The sequence below is a fragment of the Chlamydotis macqueenii genome, chromosome 4 (assembly GCF_036417535.1).
Source record: "Chlamydotis macqueenii isolate bChlMac1 chromosome 4, bChlMac1.mat, whole genome shotgun sequence".
Lineage (NCBI taxonomy): Eukaryota > Metazoa > Chordata > Aves > Otidiformes > Otididae > Chlamydotis > Chlamydotis macqueenii.
Genome location: NC_141559.1, coordinates 1,296,170 through 1,315,213, shown reverse-complemented (window position 1 = coordinate 1,315,213; position 19,044 = coordinate 1,296,170). Strand labels below are relative to the sequence as shown.

At 41.0% G+C, this 19,044-nt stretch overlaps 1 protein-coding gene across 1 annotated transcript in view; it reads left to right on the top strand.

The window, feature by feature from the left end:
* The first annotated feature begins 1,152 nt into the window (after nucleotides 1-1,152).
* Nucleotides 1,153-19,044, top strand: part of LOC104482331 (N-deacetylase and N-sulfotransferase 3) — a 108,922-nt gene continuing 91,030 nt past the window's right edge. Inside the window, exon 1 of the mRNA XM_086746379.1 lies at nucleotides 1,153-1,223. The gene's annotated coding sequence lies outside the window, so the exon portion shown is untranslated. The remainder of the gene's footprint in view (nucleotides 1,224-19,044) is intronic.

Sequence of the window (19,044 nt, the reverse complement as noted above, 5' to 3'; positions counted from 1 at the left end):
ATTGAACTTGCTCATGAGAAGCAGTGGTGAGTATTTTATTAAAAAATCCATGTGCGTAGTGGAGAGCAGTTTCAGTATCCTTCTGAGTTGCAGAGAAATTCAGGCTGATAGAAGCTCGATAGATTCTGCTTACCGCCTGTGCGGCTGTTACAGGAAAGAACATGTCAAATCTTCCACTGATAGCGTTGCCAAGACCAAGATATTTTGAGTTAACATTTCCTTATATACAGAGTAGAAATGTCAGATGTAAAGCATGTTATCATGTTCCCTTATTAATTTAGTTTCTTGTTTATTTGTTGAAATGTTGCCTCCACAGGCCCTAGGAATCGTCTTTCTGCTAGAAATGTAAAGGAAAAGCTTGTTCCTCTGTTTCTTTCTACAGGCTTCACTTTGTTAATCTGCTAGGTGCCCTGCCTGCTACTCTGCTCGAGCAATATCATCTTGGATGGGGACTGTAATTGAAGATGTACAGGGTGTTTAATGAAACCATGTTGGCAATTTTAGTAGCTTTGCTCTGTAAACCACTGCTGAACTAAGTGCTGACCAGTGCTAGGCAGCTCCGTGCCATCAACAAGTTGGTCTTTTCCAAGTGTCTTCAAAACATTCAAGCATAAAGAGTTTTGCTGAACTGTGGAATTAATTTCTGCCTATTTAGAAGATTTCCTGAGGAACATGTACTATTTTTTTCTCATTCCTGATCTCACTTGTTGAGTAATGCCTCTAGCTCAAGCTGTCTACATTCCTGTAAATAACTGCATTTTGGCTGTGGCAGAGGTGATTGCTGATGATGAACAAGGGCAGACAGGGTAACGCTGACCTATACACAGATGTTCCATTGTCTGTCTTGAGTGGATTTTAGGAGAAGAAAAAAAAAAAGTTTGTTTTCTCAGTTGTTTCTATATCAACAAATAAAATAGTCCTCAAAAATATTAGGCGTGTACGAAATAACAGTATGTGATTATGTTATGCAAGAGCAGCATACCAGTTCACGACTCCTGGCTTATTCCATGTACTACAGGGAACGCGGCTGGAGGGCAGCGAGAGTGCAGGGAGCTGTTTTTTCATCCTGTTGCACTTCTGTAGCATGAACAGAGTCCAGCTACCAGTCCTGCTTCCAGCCTGTAACTAACTTGCACGTATAGACTTCTTGCAGTTTGGTCCACGGGACAAGAGTCTGATCGGCTGAACGAAGCACACCTTGCTGCCAGAGCGACGGTGTTTTGGTAAGGCTGCACCTAGCACAAAATTGGCGGGTGTATGTAGGGGCTGGTAGGTTCAGTGACATCTAGCCCTGCTTTCTGTGGGATATTCTGAGGTTTGCTGAAGATACGTGTCTTTACACCTTCACCGCTTCTTAATTGCTTGGAGAGGAAAAAGGTTGGTTTTACTTCTATTGCTGACAGACATTTTTGAAGTTTGGAGTAGATTTTAAATATCCCAGCAGAGAAACTCCTTTCTTCTCTGTCACACACAGACATGATTTTGTCCTGGAAATCCATTTGGAATGGGAGCTGATGTGTAACCCAAAAGGGGAGCTGGAGTGAGGGAGCTGTGCCAGGGCGATGGAAGCGGAGCATGAGAGCTCCCTGGAAAAGAGTCAAATGGGCTGGAGGCAGCGAGGAGGAAATTGCTAGGGGAGTTTTGATACAGTTCTGACAGAGATTTCTGACAGCGTAACAGAGTTGTTTGCTGTTTCAAAGGCCAAAGGACACCTGCAGGGAGGGAGGGGGAAGAAAGCGTGAGAGTCCTGCAGTCGCTTCCCAAGCTGTTCTGTTTGGAAATGACATAACGTCACCTGGCTCGCGCAAGTACCACACACCGTGAAAGAAGCTGCAAGGCCAGAGCACACTCATTCTTGCTGGTTTTATGCTCTTCAGGGGTCAGTGAGCCTGCAGTTGTAAGAAGTTAATCAGCTGTAGTACCTGTAGGGCCTCAGAGTCGGTGGTAATTTCATTCCTGGGACCTCCTACATGACCAGCTGAGTTTTCAGTGCTTGGGACTCTCCTCTTCACAAAAGCAGGGGTAGCCACATTCGTGCACTCTTCGTGGCCAGAGGTGTTTAGGTCTCTCTTGACTGCAAAGAGCAAGACTTTTTGTAGCATGAGGTTGAAAACCTGAGTACTTCCTTCCATCTTATTCATATTATTTTCAGTCCAAATGCAATGCCTGAAGAATAGTGCTCTCATAGATAACTCTCGGGTAGCTCTCAACACAGATCTGAATTACTGGTGTACTTCGATACTCAAATCATCACTTAGAGTACCTCAAGGGCAGGCAGGTGGGTTTTTTACTGTTCTCTGAGGGTTAGGACAGAAATAATGTCTTCATGAAGCGATATCTACAGGAACAATGTTATCATGTCATGAAAATAACTTTACTGTGATACATGAAAGAACCATGTGCTAAAGTTAAAAGCATGCAAGCTATTAGCTCTTCCTCGCCTCCGCTTAGCGAGCTGTTTGTCTTTTGAAAGGCTGAAAACTCTTCGTTTTATTTTCCACAGCTTTCCTTATGGAACAAACAGTATAAATAATATCTGTAATATGAAGCTGTGGGGATAAAAAGAGATAATATTTGTACTTAATTTCTTGCCTCCTTCCCTGTTCCAGATTTGCCTATGAAATTCATCTCCCACCCTTTCTCATGAGCCTTGTTAGTGTCCTGCTGTGCCCGCCCACACAGCTTGGCTGATACTGAAAGACCTTTAAATCTATCCTTGAAAATGTATTTTGGGAGCTACATTTTAGACAATATTTCTGTTTAAATGAGTTTTTCCTGATTCCCAAATGTTCCAGAACTGTAAGATGGAGAAGCTAGGAGAAGGGACAGATGCTGATGCTGCTGAAGGGCCTTTTCTGTGAATAGACTGCTAGAAGTAATGTTTCCTGGGCTGAGGTGATGAACTTGAAGCTGTAATGGATGTATGGATGGATGTTTGTATTCAATTTCAAGGAGTAGAGAAAGAGTGCATTAGGACCAACCTGTGTTGCCTGTACACACCAGTACGAAGCAGTTGTTGCTGATATTTCTGAACCCTTACTCTCTTTGCTGTAGCTGGGACGTCAGCTAAGATTACCTGTGCCTTGTTATCCTCACAGGGAATGACAAGTAGGGCACTGGAGTATCTTGCTCGCTATTTTTTGTAGTGATGTTACATATACAGCTTCAATTGAAATCGAGGACCAATTTTACTAAGCATTGCACAGATTCATAAACCCAATGCCATTTCTCAAAATAAAAATGGGAAGCAGCTCTGCAGGTGGTTTTTGTAATCACCCCAGAAGACACTGCTGAAAGCCACAAATAGCTCTTGTCTCATCGTTCTCAGACAAATACTCTCACCACTAGAACAGGCTCTAATACAGGCATATTTTGGCACTCCAGTACACTGATGCCAATCCGGGTGATGAGAGCTCGTATTTTAAAAAATTTGTGATTGCTGCAATATTTGACATTTTTCTTCAAGTGTCAGTTTCTGTACTCAAGCAGCTAAATAAGGAGTCGCAACTTCCTTTAGAAACAAAAGTTTCAAGCCTTCGTGGTTGCAGAAAATTGCTTGAAAACGGGACTCATTGATTGCTTTATCAGTTGGTTTTGAAGAGCAGAATGTTTGCATTCTTTTTTTTCATTCTTTTTTACTCTTTTTTAACAGCTGTTGCTAATAATCACTAAATTAATTATTACTCAACTTTCTCAACTAATGGATGTGGTCATTTGTTATGGCTATGCTGCAGGGAGAAAAAAAAAGCCTGTAAGGAAAAAGCAGCATGTATTTTTTGCATAGCTGTTGGATGCGCCTCTATTCAAAGGTAAGAATGCTGAGACACACTTCATTTGCATCCCAGCTGCAGCAAGACGTTTCTGATGGTCCATCAAAACCACCATACCATCTGTTTTTTCCAGGCTATTTATGCCATCCTTGTCTAACCTTTCCTTTCTGCTTCAAAAGCAAACATGTTTTCTCAAACTTGTTAGCATTCACTAAATTCTTTTTTAAAGCCATTCAGGAAAAATTAATCTGTGCTCCATCTTGTCAAATAGTCTGTTGCTGGAGCCACTATGGCTTCTGAGGGAAGAAAATCTTGCTGTTGATTAGAGTTACAGCATGGTGACAGTGTGAGCAGTGGACTGTCCACACTGGAGGTCCTCTTGCCCTCTCATTGGTTAGTCATCAACTTGTACAGGCTGCTTAAGTTTTTTTCTAATTTTGAGTGTGTGAGTTATCATTATGAGCGATATGGAAATATCCACAAGTAAAAGTGAAGCTAATCTTTGACTGCCTTCTCGAATCAGCACTTGAAGAATGAGATGCCCCTTCTTCATCCTGTCTGTAATGTTTTACGGTTGTGTTTAGGTAAGTTTTTATTACTGATTTTAGAAAGAGGTATGGATTTTATGGTTGTAATAATGCATGTTTTCAAACCTCATTGAGCCTGTGCCTCCAGTGATAGTGGTGACGGGTTCATTATGCAGTGCATTATATCAGTTCTATGTTTTTTGCTTTTAAACATCCTCCTTGATCTTGTAAGAAGGCCTATAAAAATGCACAGCTTATCTGCGTGGTACCTTGTAGCCTGGTATCACAGCTTCCCTAAGATGTGTCCTCTTTAATCAGAACGGTACTGATCTCCGCTTCCTGCTGCTCGTTATCATTGTCGGTTGTGTTCCATTGCAGTGAGCGTGGCACAAACAGAGCATAGAGACCAGCCCCATAGCTTGTTAGTCATCCTTCGCATGGAAGTGTCTGTTTTCCTTTAATAATTTCGATCAATCCTTTTAGAGTCTCCTGTCCCGTCCCCCTCCAAGCTTCGTGTGTGTTCTTTTACCGATGCCAAGAAACGAACAAAATGGTTTTGCAAAAAAAGTGCCGTGCTGATTTACATAACAACACTGAAGAACTGTTTTCCTAGCCCATTCCTTGACCGTTCTCGGAGGGTTTGGAAAGGAAAGACTTTAGAGTCCTAAGACACCTACATGCTCCTACCAGCGTCATGGTGAGAGATTTGCTTTTAGAATCACCACGGCACAGAGACAGGAGGTTTTCATGGTCTTGTCCCTAGAAAGGTGTTCTCTTACCTTTCTTGGGTGGTTAACTCGTTTCAATGCACAGAAAGTGCAAATAGTTTTACGTTATGATTACTGGTTGTATGTTACTTTGCTTTTGCTAACAACCAATTCCATCTACAGTAATGCTTCTCTTTTGTTTGCCTTTCTTGGGCTCCTCTGTGTTCTCATAGACGTTTGTTTTCTACATTATATAATATCACCATCTTTGTGTCATGCCCATTTTCCAGATGGCTGGTAAATATATTAAAAACCTGTAGTGTAAAGCCAATATAAAACTGCTTGACTCTCTTTAAACATACACAATTTACTACTTATTTCCATTATATTTTTCCTCTTCTGGGCTAGAGCTATACCTCTTGTCCATGCTGCTTGGGATTTCTGACTACATTTTATCATGCTGACTTCGACTTGTTAGTACAAGGCTGTACAGTTTTTGGCACTCTTTCTCTTCCTACCTAATGTGGTAAAAGTTACTGGAAATGCTAAATGTGTTGCTTGTATTCCAGTGAGGAAATAAGAGCAGCGGACCTCTCTAGAGAGAACCTTCATTCCTGCAGCTGATTCCGTTCTTGTTCCGAAGAGCCTAGTTTCCTTATACCTGAGGATACGGTGTGTCATGTTTAGGAAGGGGCTTAGGTGGCTTGGCTTTCCCTTACAAACTGAAACGAAGATACTAGTTGAAGGAATTTCATGCACTCTCTTGATCATTTCATTTAATTGTTATATTTTTTTCCCCAAAAAAGCAACATAATTGGAATATTTAGTGAGTGTTGCAAGTCCCACTTCGTTCATGAACAGGTTTGGTAGCTGAGACAGTTTTGAATTAAATGCTGGAACCGAGCCCTGTCTTCATTTGGAAGAACTGAAGACCAAGTTTTCCTTGGTTTACGATTCAGAGATATCCCTGGTAGATATGGTCTGTTAATGTTATTCTTCTGGCTTCTTAGTCGTATGATTTTTGCTGAAGAGAGAATCTTTTCTCGCTTAGGAGAGGAAGAGACTCTCCCAGCTGTCTCTGTGCAGCTGACGGCACCTGGAAGCCCCGGATAAGCCGCAGGATGTGCTGGGCAGGCGTCAGGGAACCTGCGCGGCATTGTGGTGTTACAGAATCATAGAATCATAGAATGGTTAGGTTTGGAAGGGACCTTCAAAGGTCATCTAGTCCAACCCCCCTGCAAGGAGCAGGGACATCCCTGACTAGGTCAGGTTGCTCAGAGCCTCATCCAGCCTGGCCTTGAACGCTTCCAGAGATGGGGCCTCCACCACCTTTCTGGGCAACCTGTTCTAGTGTTCTATGACTCGCATCATAAAAATTTTTTTCCTAATTTCTAATCTAAATCTACCCCCCTCTATTTTAAAACCATTACCCCTCGTCCTATCACAACAGGCCCTACTAAACAGCCTTTCCCCATCTTTCTTGTAGGCCCCCTTGAGGTACTGGAAGACCGCTATCAGGTCTCCCCGGAGCCTCCTCTTCTCCAGGCTGAACAGCCCCAACTCTCTCAGCCTGGCCTCATAAGAGAGGTGCTCCAGCCCTTTTATCATCTTTGTGGCCCTCCTCTGGACCTTCTCCAACTGGTCCATGTCCTTCTTGTGCTGGGGGCTCCAGAACTGGACACAGTACTCCAGGTGGGGTCTCACCAGGGCAGAGTAGAGGGGGAGAATCACCTCCCTCGACCTGCTGGCCACGCTTCTCTTGATGCAGCCCGGGATGCGGTTGGCCTTCTCCCAGGTCCAGACCCAACTGCTGGATCAAAGTAGAGATGTGTGGCTACGTGTCTCAAATAAAGAACCAGCGCACTGCGGGACCCGTGTTTGCTTAAGAAGTATCCCATGTATGAAGCACGACCTTGCATAAATATGCGTATGCGCACTCTCCTCTCTCTCTCTCTTGCTCTCTAATAGTTTTCCCTGAGATTCTTGAACAACGGAGCAGATGGAAACTTTATTTAAATTTAGAAACCGTGAATACCACATGCTGAGCTCAATGGAGCAATTCAAGTTGGTTTCCCTTGAATGTTTGGTTGTTTTTTTGTTGATTTTTTTTTTAATGTTGGATTCCAACATTTTTAAAATAGCATAAACACACGAGGTGAAGCATTTGAAGATACCTGTATTCCCTACCACAAAATGCCTCACTTGTTTATAAGTGTGAAAATGTGTCCTAAACAGATCAAATTTCACAATGAGTCTTCCTAAAAGACATTAACACTCCATTATTTATTAGAGCCATTATAAAATAAACTCCTGCACTGTCTCTAAAGAGAGAAAATCTGTCATGGTTCCCAGGAAAGAGAAGCAAGGATTATCCTTGAAAGCAATCAAAGGAGAGAATAGTTTTTACCAACTTGTCAGCGGAGTTGCCATGGGCACCAGCCAGGAGCCTAGGTTTAAATGTCAGATTTCCCTTCCACTACTGTCTTTTCCTTTTCTTTTGCTTTTCTTTTGCTTTATTTTTGCATTCATTTTTTTTTTTTTTTTCCTAAAAATTTCTCTACCCACATGGCTTTTTTCCTAACTCCCATTTTTGCTTCTTCTTATGCCTATCCTCAGACATCATTCCAGTCCCAGGTAAAGAAATCTGTTTGTTTGTTTGTTTGTTTTAAATAAGATAATATGTTCTTGGATACTCATTTGAAAGTCATTAGCATATTAGTATTTGTCCAGCAAAGCAAATTGTATTAAGAGACTGACGCAGTTAAGGACGGAACAGCAGCATAGAGTCAGCAGCAGGTCCCCCTCAGCGTTATTGCGCCTGGTTGTTCGGAGACATGTGGTACGTTTCATTATTTGCTAAAATATTACACAGAAGGGGGATGGGGGGAAGGAAAAGAGCAGAAGGAAAAAGCTCACATCTGTGGCAACATCTCTGCAGGGGGAGGAAAAAAAAAAGGCAAATCCTACCATTTGTGGAAGGTATTCATGTGTTGCCGGCTGGCTAAACTGCACATCAATTGAATTAATGTATCCTTTAAATCTAGATAAAAGCTTAGAAGAAGCAGTTTAGAAAACACTTTTTTCTTTTCTGTTCTCTGTTTTTTTTCCCTTTCCTTAATTCCTCTAAGCTGGCATGGGACATCTGGGTTGGTTTTGTTTTGTATGCTGGGTTTTGTTTTGCCTTGTGTGTCTTTGCTGTCAAAACCCCCAAACGAGCCCAGCTGCCTTGGGGGGGAAAAAAAAAAAAATCCACTTGTGTTTTGCTTACTTGTTAATAGCGTTAGCATGTAAATGAACACATCCAGGCTGTAAAGTGAGCAACTGGTGGGTGGGTGGGAAGCTCCCACCTCCTTGGGTGCTTTTGTTTCAGGCTGTCTAGCTGCAGGCTCAGCAGGGCCAGGAGAGTACAGGCTTTGGCATCAACGAGGGCAATAGCCGCAAAAAGAAAATGGAATTATCTCTTTTTTTTTAAGAACCAAATAATACTGTCATTGACTGGGTGCCTGTAACCTCCATTTGGTCACTGAGTTTGTTCTGGAAAATGAAGATAAAACTGTAGTGCTAGCAAATTTTCAAATTTGGATCCTGCTTTTAGTCTCAGAGTTTGTTTTCACACTGCGTGCTTCACTGTGGCTACGGAGAATGCGATAAATTAGAGCTTGTGGTTTGGAAACCCATTTCTGATCTGCCTTCCCGTGACCCTGCCTTGCCTTTAAGAAACTGTGAGGATTAATAATGGGTTGATAGTGACCTGAAAACTGGGTTGTTAATAGAACTAGTAGGATGCACATTTTCAGAATGCATATTTTTAATCCAAACTGAAGTTCCCACAGTGATTTTGAATTATGACATTTTTTATTCAGTCTTATGAATCGTTTCTATGGTCTTGCAGTGGTACATAGCAATGGCACTAGATGGTAGAAAGATGCACAGTCATGAAGGCTGGATGACTGTGTTGCTGAAACAGCCACAAATCCTTCACATGCAGCCAGAGGTGTTTCTTGTTGCATACAATCCTAAGATCTGTTACCTTAAAACCATCCAACCCTTCAAACAAATACTTCAGGAACCTTCTTGTGTCAGAGGGAGGAGGATGTGAAAGTTCAGTGCCTACAACAAATCATCTCAAAGAGTGGGAGATGGTATTAGTGACATTTATTGAAGAGCATGAAAATTCTTGTTTGCTTGTGGCTGTGACATGGTAGCACTGATGTAACCAGTAACTTTGATTTGAGTTTCACTGGGACACAAGTTGCAGAGACAGAAAACAACATCACGGCATGGCATTTACCAGGTAGGTTAGTCCTTGCTGTGGGATTTTGGTGATTGATTTGTGCTCTGCCCTTAAGAACCTCAGCAGCGTTTCAGGGTGCTACGGAACAGAAATGTCCCGCTTCCTCTCAGCTGGGCACTGCCAGGGTCACTGGTGCTGAAGGCTGACAAGCAACAATGTCAACTCCTTCCTCTAAAGCTTTATCATTCACCTATTATGGAGAGTTTGAAAAAGAAATAGTAATATTCAGGGTTCCTTTGGAAAAAGACTGAACAAACTGAGCACAAGCATTTAAAGAGAAAAGGGAATTCATCTATTCTTGGTGTTTTCTGTGGTTGTAAATAGAATGGGACAAGAAATAAAGGACCACAAATTGCAGAAAGGGATAATCAAGATTTAGCATTGAGAAGTTCTCTCAGATAGTAAAGGTTAGTTAGCCACTAAAATAAATCACATAGGGAAGCTGAAATGTTTACCATCAAAAGTTTAAAAAAAAAAAGGGAGGGAGTCAAGAATGTCTTGGGTGTAATTGCTAAAGAAAAGTCCTAAATATAACTGTCCTGTCTTGGACAGTGGGAAGCACTGGAGCCCATCTAGCCTGAGTTTCCATGAAGATCCACCATTTCAAATAGCTGATGAGAAGTCTGGCTTAACGACTGCAGTAGCCTGCCTACTTCTAATTATTCATTACCTCGATTTGTGAAACCTCGACTCTTAATGAAGCCTAGGAGTAAGGTTAATAACAAGTCAGAAACCTTCACTAATTTACTGGGAAAACTTTATTTTAAGATTTTGTACAAGCATGCGTCACCATAGTAATTAAAAATCTTGTATGAAAAATTATAGCAACCCTTTTCCTGGCATCTGTGAAACATCTTTGAGAACAGAGATTCTGGGTATGCTAGAGGTTTGGTACTATGTCTTTAGTTATTTACTGATTTTATTTTTTTTTTTTTTTTCCAAAACATGGCACGGAATATGTTTCTTTCAGAAAAAAAAAAAAAAATTATCCTGCTCAGTCGGATCACTGAATGATTGATTCTGGTATTTTATTTGCAGTCTAAACCTAAAATAATCTTCATCCTCCAGTGCAATACAAATAGTCTTGCAATTTGATCGCTGTCCATTCGAAAAACCTGTTTTCATGTCTCATGCATAATATCTTAATTTAATTTCCACTGAAGTATAATCTTACTCTGAAATAAAATATATTAAAATACAAGTCTAAAGAAAATACTTAGAGCCTTTCTGCCCGAGACTTCCTGTTTCGTTACACGGAAATTAAAATCGAACTCTGTATGTCATTCACATGTGTCTTGCCAGTGAAATCCATGTGAAGTGCATTCTTCTGGGGCACCAGCCTTGTAACAGAGAGATTCCAGGCCTTCTAAGCGAGGTGTACAAAGATGAGTAAGTGGTTGCGACCGTAACTTCTAACGTTTTGAAGTCAGAAACCTCTTTTTCTTCTTGTTTGTAAATGAAGGTCTATTTCTTTGACTCTGCACGTGTGATAGATAATGATGGCGGTTATACAAAATCAGGTACGCTGTTCTTCACTTACCGTAAAAAAAAAAAAGCATTATTCTTCTTCTCTTTCTCTCCATGCCCTGCCACTGTCATCTTGGAAATGCTTTGCTATGAGCAAATGGCAATGCAGGTGTAGCCAGGCATTAGTTTAGAAACCTTGGCCTTCAGCCCTGTGGGACCGTCAAAACAGATTATCAGATAGAAACCTAGAGCTGACGCATGAACATAGATTAATTTTTCTAAGATGAAGCTTATTACCCTGTTATTAGCAGCAGTCAAAACCAAGAATTAACATCCTGATCCAATACTTGAAAGCAACAACTTGATAGCTGAAACAGTATGAAAACTATGGACTTTCCCTGAAGCTTCGGTGAAGGTGTATGTCTGATACGCATGATTAATCTTGAACTGTTATTGTGCAATGCCATTTACATTTGTTGAAGTTGGAAAAATAATTGCAAAAAATGAGTTTAAAATAGAAAGCTGCATAATACGTCACCTGTTCGGGGATGTTACAAAGCCACTCTTTCCAATGGCTGTCATTCTTGCTGTAGCAGTGCTGGAAGCCCTACATGATATTTAGGCTCTGCAATATGTGATTCCCATTCTGCTTTGATTTATTCTGAGACAGTGTTAAGATTTTTAGCAGGGCTTGTCCTTACAGACATGATACTGGGTAGTAAGCATAGGCGTTAATTTGCAGCACAAAGCTTTTCACCGGAGCTGCCCGTCCTGGGCGATCTCAGATGTAGCATGTATGAAATAGCTCGTTCTGTGACCTGCTAGCTGATAGGAAGTGCAAATCAAAACCAGCCAAACGGCAAGCACGGCGTGCCAGTGGCTGGCCCTGACCTACGGCGAGGTTTCACTGACATGCGCACCCAAAGGTGGGAACTGTGGGATGAGCTGTTCCTGCTCTCTGGCAACACCTGGCTGGGTCTTAGAGCTGTGATATTGCACCACAGTTTGGTGCTAGAAATGTCTTAATGTCAGGACTGTGAAATTCCCCTGTTACTGGTTCTATTACGTGTTTGACAGCACACAATTCCTTTTTAATGACTGAAGACAAGCTTTCAGAAAGCCAGGTCCCAGTAAAAAGTGAGTAGGCTAAGTCATACCAGCACACTAATTAGAAGAACATCAGAATTGTCTTATTACAGGAGTCCGTACATCTGGATATCCTCTTTCCGCTGGTGGACATAAGCTTGGGGAAGAATAAAGACAGGACAATTTGTTCTGTGAAAATACAAAGTAAAATACTGGTCTCTGTCTGAAAAAGGGAAGCCATCTGAAAATGTAAACTAAAACTCTCTGATAGGGGTCTGCATGTTAATATCTGTGATCCTTAGTTCTTTAAATGTGCTTCATCACGATTTATCATCTCTGCCCATCAGATAATGTGTCATCATGCTATAGTTAAAACATTTGTGTATGTGCTATAGAAATTACCAGAAAATTTAATAGATTTTGTCTGCTGCCCTTCTTATGATGCCAGTGTTACAGATATGAAAAGTAGAGAATTGAGAGTGAATACAAGAAATCTAAACTAATGGGGGAAGGGGCGAGAGTGGAACCACTGCAAGATTTGTCTTTCTGAAAACTGCCTGATTGCTTTTCAGATCTATACTTTTTTTTTTTTTCCTATTGACAAGCAAAGCTTGGGAATAATAAGTGCTGCATGAATTAAATCCATCACACTTGACTGACTGGATAGCGTGTACTGGGTCTTCAAACCAATCTGGGTTCTATCAGTGTGCCGCTATTGATTTCTGTGCTTTGACTGAAAATAGCTGAGAGACAAATGACAGGGTGGGGGCAGGAATCCTACAAGCATTTTTTGTGGTACTGTAGCTAGTAGCTCATGTAACACCAGATTTCCCCTATCTAAAATACCACTGAGTGTGTGAGCATGGTTTTGAACGTATCAGTCAATAAATTTTAAATATTTCTCTGTTGATAGTGCCCACTGTTCTTTTGTGTCTCTTTAAGAAAGGATTATTGATGGCAAACCGGGAGGGTAGTTATTCTTGTCCGCCTCCAGCGTGTCTGTTCCAAAGAATCATCAGCTTCCCCCTTTGCAGTACAGCCGTTCTATGTTGGAGATACCAGTCCTGAACTCAGATGAGAATGTAAATCCATCCCATTGAAATGGAAATTGGCAAAGATGTTGCACAAGTCTTTCAGCAATCACTGTTTATTTCACTCTGTCTTTAATTTTCAGGAAAACACTCGCTTTGAAAAGTTTCTAACAGCATTTTATTTTCTTCCCCCTTGAAGTTTTGCTGTTTGCCTTGTGCCACGCTCCGGTAAGACACAGTACCCTTCTGCCTTGTCATTCATCTCTTCACGTTATTAATCCTCTGGGGCAGGACTGCTTCTCCTGTGCTTGGAATAAAGTTTTCCTGAGGGATCTGCAGAAGCCACTGTAATTCAAATCATCGGTGCTCAAAAGGGAGTTGTGCGTGAATGAACGTGCCAGGCGCGTGCACTAATGAAGTTCTGCACCTTCCGCATGCAGGCAGGAGAAGGAATAGGTTTCGCACCATATTACAGTCTCCTCTTGGGTTTCTAGACTTCCTTTTGATTTCTTTCTTTTGATGACTTCATTTCGATTGTGATTAAATCATAACATCCTGTTAAAGGACTTCTCTGTGCATAAGTAAAATCCAGTTGGGTTCACCCTAATTAACGTCTGTGGCGTATTTCACCTGAGTGGTTATGGCCACGTGGGATAAACCCTGCCTTCGTCAAGAGTCAGTATATGTTGCTGAAGGGAATGTATGCAGCAGCCACTGGCTTGCAAAATGTGCTGTGACGTTTCCTACAGATGGCTCTTAGGAAGAAATGTTAAGCCTTAGGATTTTATCTCTTCTAAGGGAATGAGAAGGCTTTATGTATCTTTCCTCTTTCTACTGTCCAAATTACTACGTAGCCTAGAAAATAGAAAACAGTAAATCATTTTTGCTTTTGGTAACATACTGTAATAATCAAGTGCAGATCTGATTACTAAAACCTTTCAGTCTCTGAAGTGGAGTTTCCTTGTTAACATAGGAGTCTGCTCTAAATACTCATTTGTATAGTACCAATTTACAGTAATTCCTCACAACTTCTGAGTAACATATTCTAGGAAAAGAGCATCACGGATCTCCCCGGCAGGTACAGCTTAATTTAACTGGTATAAGGGGTCAGCGCATCCTGAGGGCTGTTCAGGAATGCACAGTGCTAATGGAGGGTGTTCAAGTCCCTTCCTCTCGTGTCAGTTTGTCCCTTTCACTGGTGTAATAATAGGATTTTGAACAATTATTTTTTAAATCAAACATGGGAACATTTGGGAAAAACAGAGTCAGTCATGTCTGTTGTTCTCAGTAGTACTTTGTTTAAAAAAAATCCCAACAAACTATATAAAATAAACAGTGCTGGACTCGAAATTCCTAATCCTTTTCATCATGTTTGTATTTTATGTGATACAGAAGATGTTTCATTGCTATATAGAAGGCCGGTTTCAAGGCTATTGTTTCAGCTCCTTTACAACACGACTATGGCACAACGGCTGGTTTTGGTTTCCTGGAGGCAGCTAGTTTCCCTCTTACAAGTTGGTGGTGCCCCAAGGCAGAAGTGGCCTTGACAGGGACTCTAAGGAACAGCCTGAATTCCCAAATCCCTTCCAGGGTAGCAGCAGCATCCTTCGTACTTCAGTACTTGAGGTGGTGAGCTAATGAGACCATGTCTGGTGGGAATTCTTACTCCTCTACAAGACCCATCCCGTGCAGTCTGGACCAGAGTCAGGTTCTCAGTCTGTCTGGGAGGCTCTCTGAAAGGTGGGCTCTCTTTTTTAGCCCAGCGCTGTGAGGTAGCATAGACAGCTTGGGATGAAAAGCTTAAGAATGAAAAAAGGCACAAAAGCTTTGGTAGAAGTGAAAGCTCCTTCTCTACAGGCAGCAGAAACAGTGTCATAGCAAAAGCCTTGGGACGTACCGCTATGTGTATTGCACTTCCTCAGTAACTTACTATTTATTATAAGAAATTATGAAAATCAATTTAAATGGCTACTGTTTAAAAATACTTTTCCAAGTGGTTTCTACTTTAAAGTTGTCTGTGTACTCACTTATAGACTTCTTGAGTGTCCTTCACTGAATTTTTTTTTTTTTTATTTTAAACATTCTCAGAATGAGGCAAGTTTACTATTTCAGCCCAGGTAACAGTTGCTGTTTGTTTGAAGAGTTATGGACCCCTGTGTGTTATAACAGCCCTTCGACAACTTGATGCCCACTAACTTATCATTTTCAACATGGATCTCCCTGTATTCTAATACTGTCTTAAAAATAATGGGGATTTCTTCAGCCTCTACAAGTTATTGTGGTGGCTGTCTTAGGTTGGAGGAGTTTACCTTCACTGAATTTCTCTACCTTCAATAACAATGTGACAAAAAGGAGCTCTCAGCATCTCTGGTTCCAGTAAAGAAAACATGCAAATAGAAACAAAGGTGTTTCCAATGACAGAGGAGCTATTCTAAGACATGATTAAAAATGTTCAGATTTCCAATAATGTGTATGTATAACACATTCCTCTCATCTGCAGCGTATTGATAGGAAACTTTAAACAGCAGATGCTCTGTGGGACTTTAAGCTGAAGTCCAATCTATATAGGAGACAGAACTTCTAATGAGACATAATGTAGTTGTGTAGGCAATTTGCTGAGAGAAAAACTGAGACTTAATCACTTTGGGCTACTTCTGCAGCTGCTGCTGAGGCACGTCAGTTGCTGTGTCAGAGAGATGCTTGTCGAGATTGTATGCAAACTGAATTGCTGCCAATCATTTTCTCAGAGACAGCAGATGATTCTCATAGACATTTGTTTTATTTCTGCGCATTTCATCTTGTGCTTTGCTGTCTTTCTAAAATCCGTGGCCTTTTATGTTACAACAACAGGACATCAGTAATTATTGCTGTTGAAGTGCTCCACACATAAGCAAAGCTCCCTCTCTGCCACGTTAGTCATCAGAGCTCAGTTTGGTTAGTATCCCTGTCAGTTCTAAAAATTCTAATTCAAACAGCTTTAATTACCTGAGGGAAGTAATTTTGCACTTTTTGATTGATAAAAGTAATTTTTCACCTCCTTGCAGTAGCCAGGCTTGTGTTCTATTAAATGGGATTTGACAACATTTATCCAGTCTTCCTCATCCTCTCCTGTTGGGATTATTTGCAGCCCGCAGTCTCCATCTTGATTTCTAGGTTGATTGCACAGATTGTAACTCAGGGCAAGTTTGGCAGAAGGACTACAGGAGGTATGGCAAGGAGAAGACAGATGGGTGAAAATTACATTGACCCAGTTGCCTTGTCTGAACTAGATGGAAAATTAGATCCTTGTCCTGTCACTATCCACGTATCAAACAATTAAATTTAGTATTCCTATATTAGTTCTGCAGCATCACTTCCGTGGCCCAAGGATGAGTTTTCCTGAAGTGAACGCTGTCCTGTCTATAATCACTTTGAAGCAAGCCTCACTGTCACCACCTTTTCTTTTCTCTCCTAATACCTCCAGCCAGGCGTGTTCCCCAGCCCAGACCCTCGCCACCAGCTAACAGGACAATGACCGAACTGGAATCTCTTTCCAGGATAAACATCACGGATATCCATATACTCCTGAAAGTGGGTAAAGGTTCTAAATTGTTTTTTTGAAATACCACAGCTATTACCAAGAGCAAGACTGTATTCCAGGTGAATACATCCTGCAAAACACTTAGTCTTATCTAGGGTCATGTCATAAAGGAGATGGAAAAAGTGAAAAATGTTAGGTTTCCACAGCAGTGAATTGGGAATGGCATCGCCAGTTTCAGTGCAGAAGGTAGGAAGAGGAAAATATGGTCCAAAGGATTAAGGCTAGAGAAAGGAGAGGGTGGGTGGGCTGGAGGCTACATTTGCTAGAAAACAATAAATACCACGTTTTCCTTTTAAACTAATCATTTTCATGAGAAACTCACTTTGGCGCTCAGAAATGTCAAGGTGCGATAGGAGTGTGGGAGCAGCATTCAAATACAGAAAGCGAAGTTCTCAAAAGCCAGAGGGAAGTCAGTGTTGGTGGCATTCTTTCATTTCATCTAGTTGCAATCCGCTTTGGAATTTTGGTGTGCTTTCTTGGCCGAGAAACCCCTCTGTTGATCTCCATGAGATTTAATCAGGCTATTGAATTGTCAAGGTATCCATAATTTGTAGAGGTAGTGTTTTGTGATTATTCTTTTTTCTTTCTTTTTTTAACAAATAAAAGCAAATACCATTACGGTAATTCACACTCAGAAGAGCATTTTCCCAGTTGCATTTAATACAATTTCATTAAGTTAACACAATCCAAATTAAAATGTGAACAAGATACTTGTTTAATGTATCAAAAGCAAATTAAGACTGGATTTGAAAAGGTGTTTCAGTTTTTCCTTTCACAAAATAGAATTAGTTCTAATTTGGCTCTGAAGTTTAAATTAAAATTAATTTATTGTTGAAATACAAACCAATAGTTTAAATCCAAGCCTAATGCAATTAACGAAGTGAGGAAACTTCGTAAGGCTCAAATGAATATTGTTGTGATGCTTACAAGCACAGCACCGCTGAAATTATTAGCGCTACGGTGGGCAATCCCTTTGAAGTTTATGACCGCGGGAGAGGCCAGGAACAGCGAAATAAAGAAATAGGCAAACAAGTGGCAAATGTTCATATTTTTAGTAAACTTACCCAGGTACATTTTGACAAGTGTTTAAGGTGAGATATTAATAATGCAAACATGATCTGAAGTCCAGTGCTGGACTAGTCCAGTAAATATGGACCAGTGCTGCAAGGGCGCCTTCTTTAAGGGCTACAAATTCTCTCTTTCTGTGTTTGCGTTCTTTTGTTTCTGGTCTTCACACTGTGTGGTGAATGAGTTTACTAAGCCTGATCTGCACACAATTGGCAAACATAATATGTAAGCATTTGTCTAAATTGCTGAAAACCAATTTTGAATTTGGAAATGTGACTGTTTGTTCAAGAAGGTAATTCGGTTTTAATGGAAAAACACCGTACAGACCTTTGAAACCGAGTGACAAAATACAGACTGAAAACATCAGATGATGACACCTAAACAAGCAGCCTGATTTAGAAAATGTTGACGTTGGATGATTAGATCACTCCATTGGGCAGCTAATTCTGAATTTAATCCGAAATTTTAGGCATCTGGTTTTGGAAGGGTTTGCTCTCTCAGCCTCAGTTTTTCTTTTTATGAAGTTGGAGAAGTGATACTTCCTTTCCTTACGGAGCTGCTAAGAGGATGACTTCTTTTCACAGTGCTTTGAGTATGGAAAGTCCTATAAAAGCGTTATCTGAAAATTCAGACAGCTCTAGTGTTAGCCTATTACCCACACATAGAGGCAAGTAATGGATAATTGGGTTCCTACTTACCTTCATTAGATAAGAGATTTCTCATTTAACTCCATCAATAGAAAGATTAAGAGTCCTTGTTACTCAAGGAGAATAAAGTTGTCTAGGACAGGAGAAGTGAATAATAGTGAGTATAGAGCTATGGCTGTAAACCAAGAGATCTGTTGCAATAAAGACGTTTCAGACTGTGAAATACCCTCTTTAACCTTTATGGTCATGCTTCTGATTCAGCGCATGGAGACACGTTACTCTGTATCGTGTGAAGCAGAATAAAGCGGCCCATTAATTGCATCAAATTTACAAGCGGGCTTTGTATTTTCACACCTATGGTGTGAAGACAGATTATGAGACTCTCCTGTGAGTTAGAGGAAAAGCAGTTGGAGCCCGTCTTGACTTCCGTGTCCTCTTTGGGCTGATAATTACTTATTGTACCTTGCCAGCTTTGTTTTTTTTCCTGTTGTTGTAGCCCTGACGTGTTTGCTGGATGTCCACAAGACTTTTTCTATGTTATACGTCTATTTCAATAGAATCCTCTTTTCTTTGCGAGTGGCAAAGCCTGTTTTAGAAGTTTGGTCAAAGAAGAAGGTTAGCAGTTAAGTTTTCAGCCTGACACACGCATGTGCTAGGTTCATAATCGTGGACACAGACGTAAGGCGCTGTTAACTCCTTTTGGTTGTCCTGGCCCATGACAGCTTTCCCACTGGAAACTTCCTGATGTTACTAGCAGCAGGTACGAGACATAACTAACAATGTTTTCTCAAGACCCAAAGATGGGTTATCCTCTACCACTGTCAGGCAGAATTTTGATACAGAGGAGCAGTTAGTTTTGTGACTCTT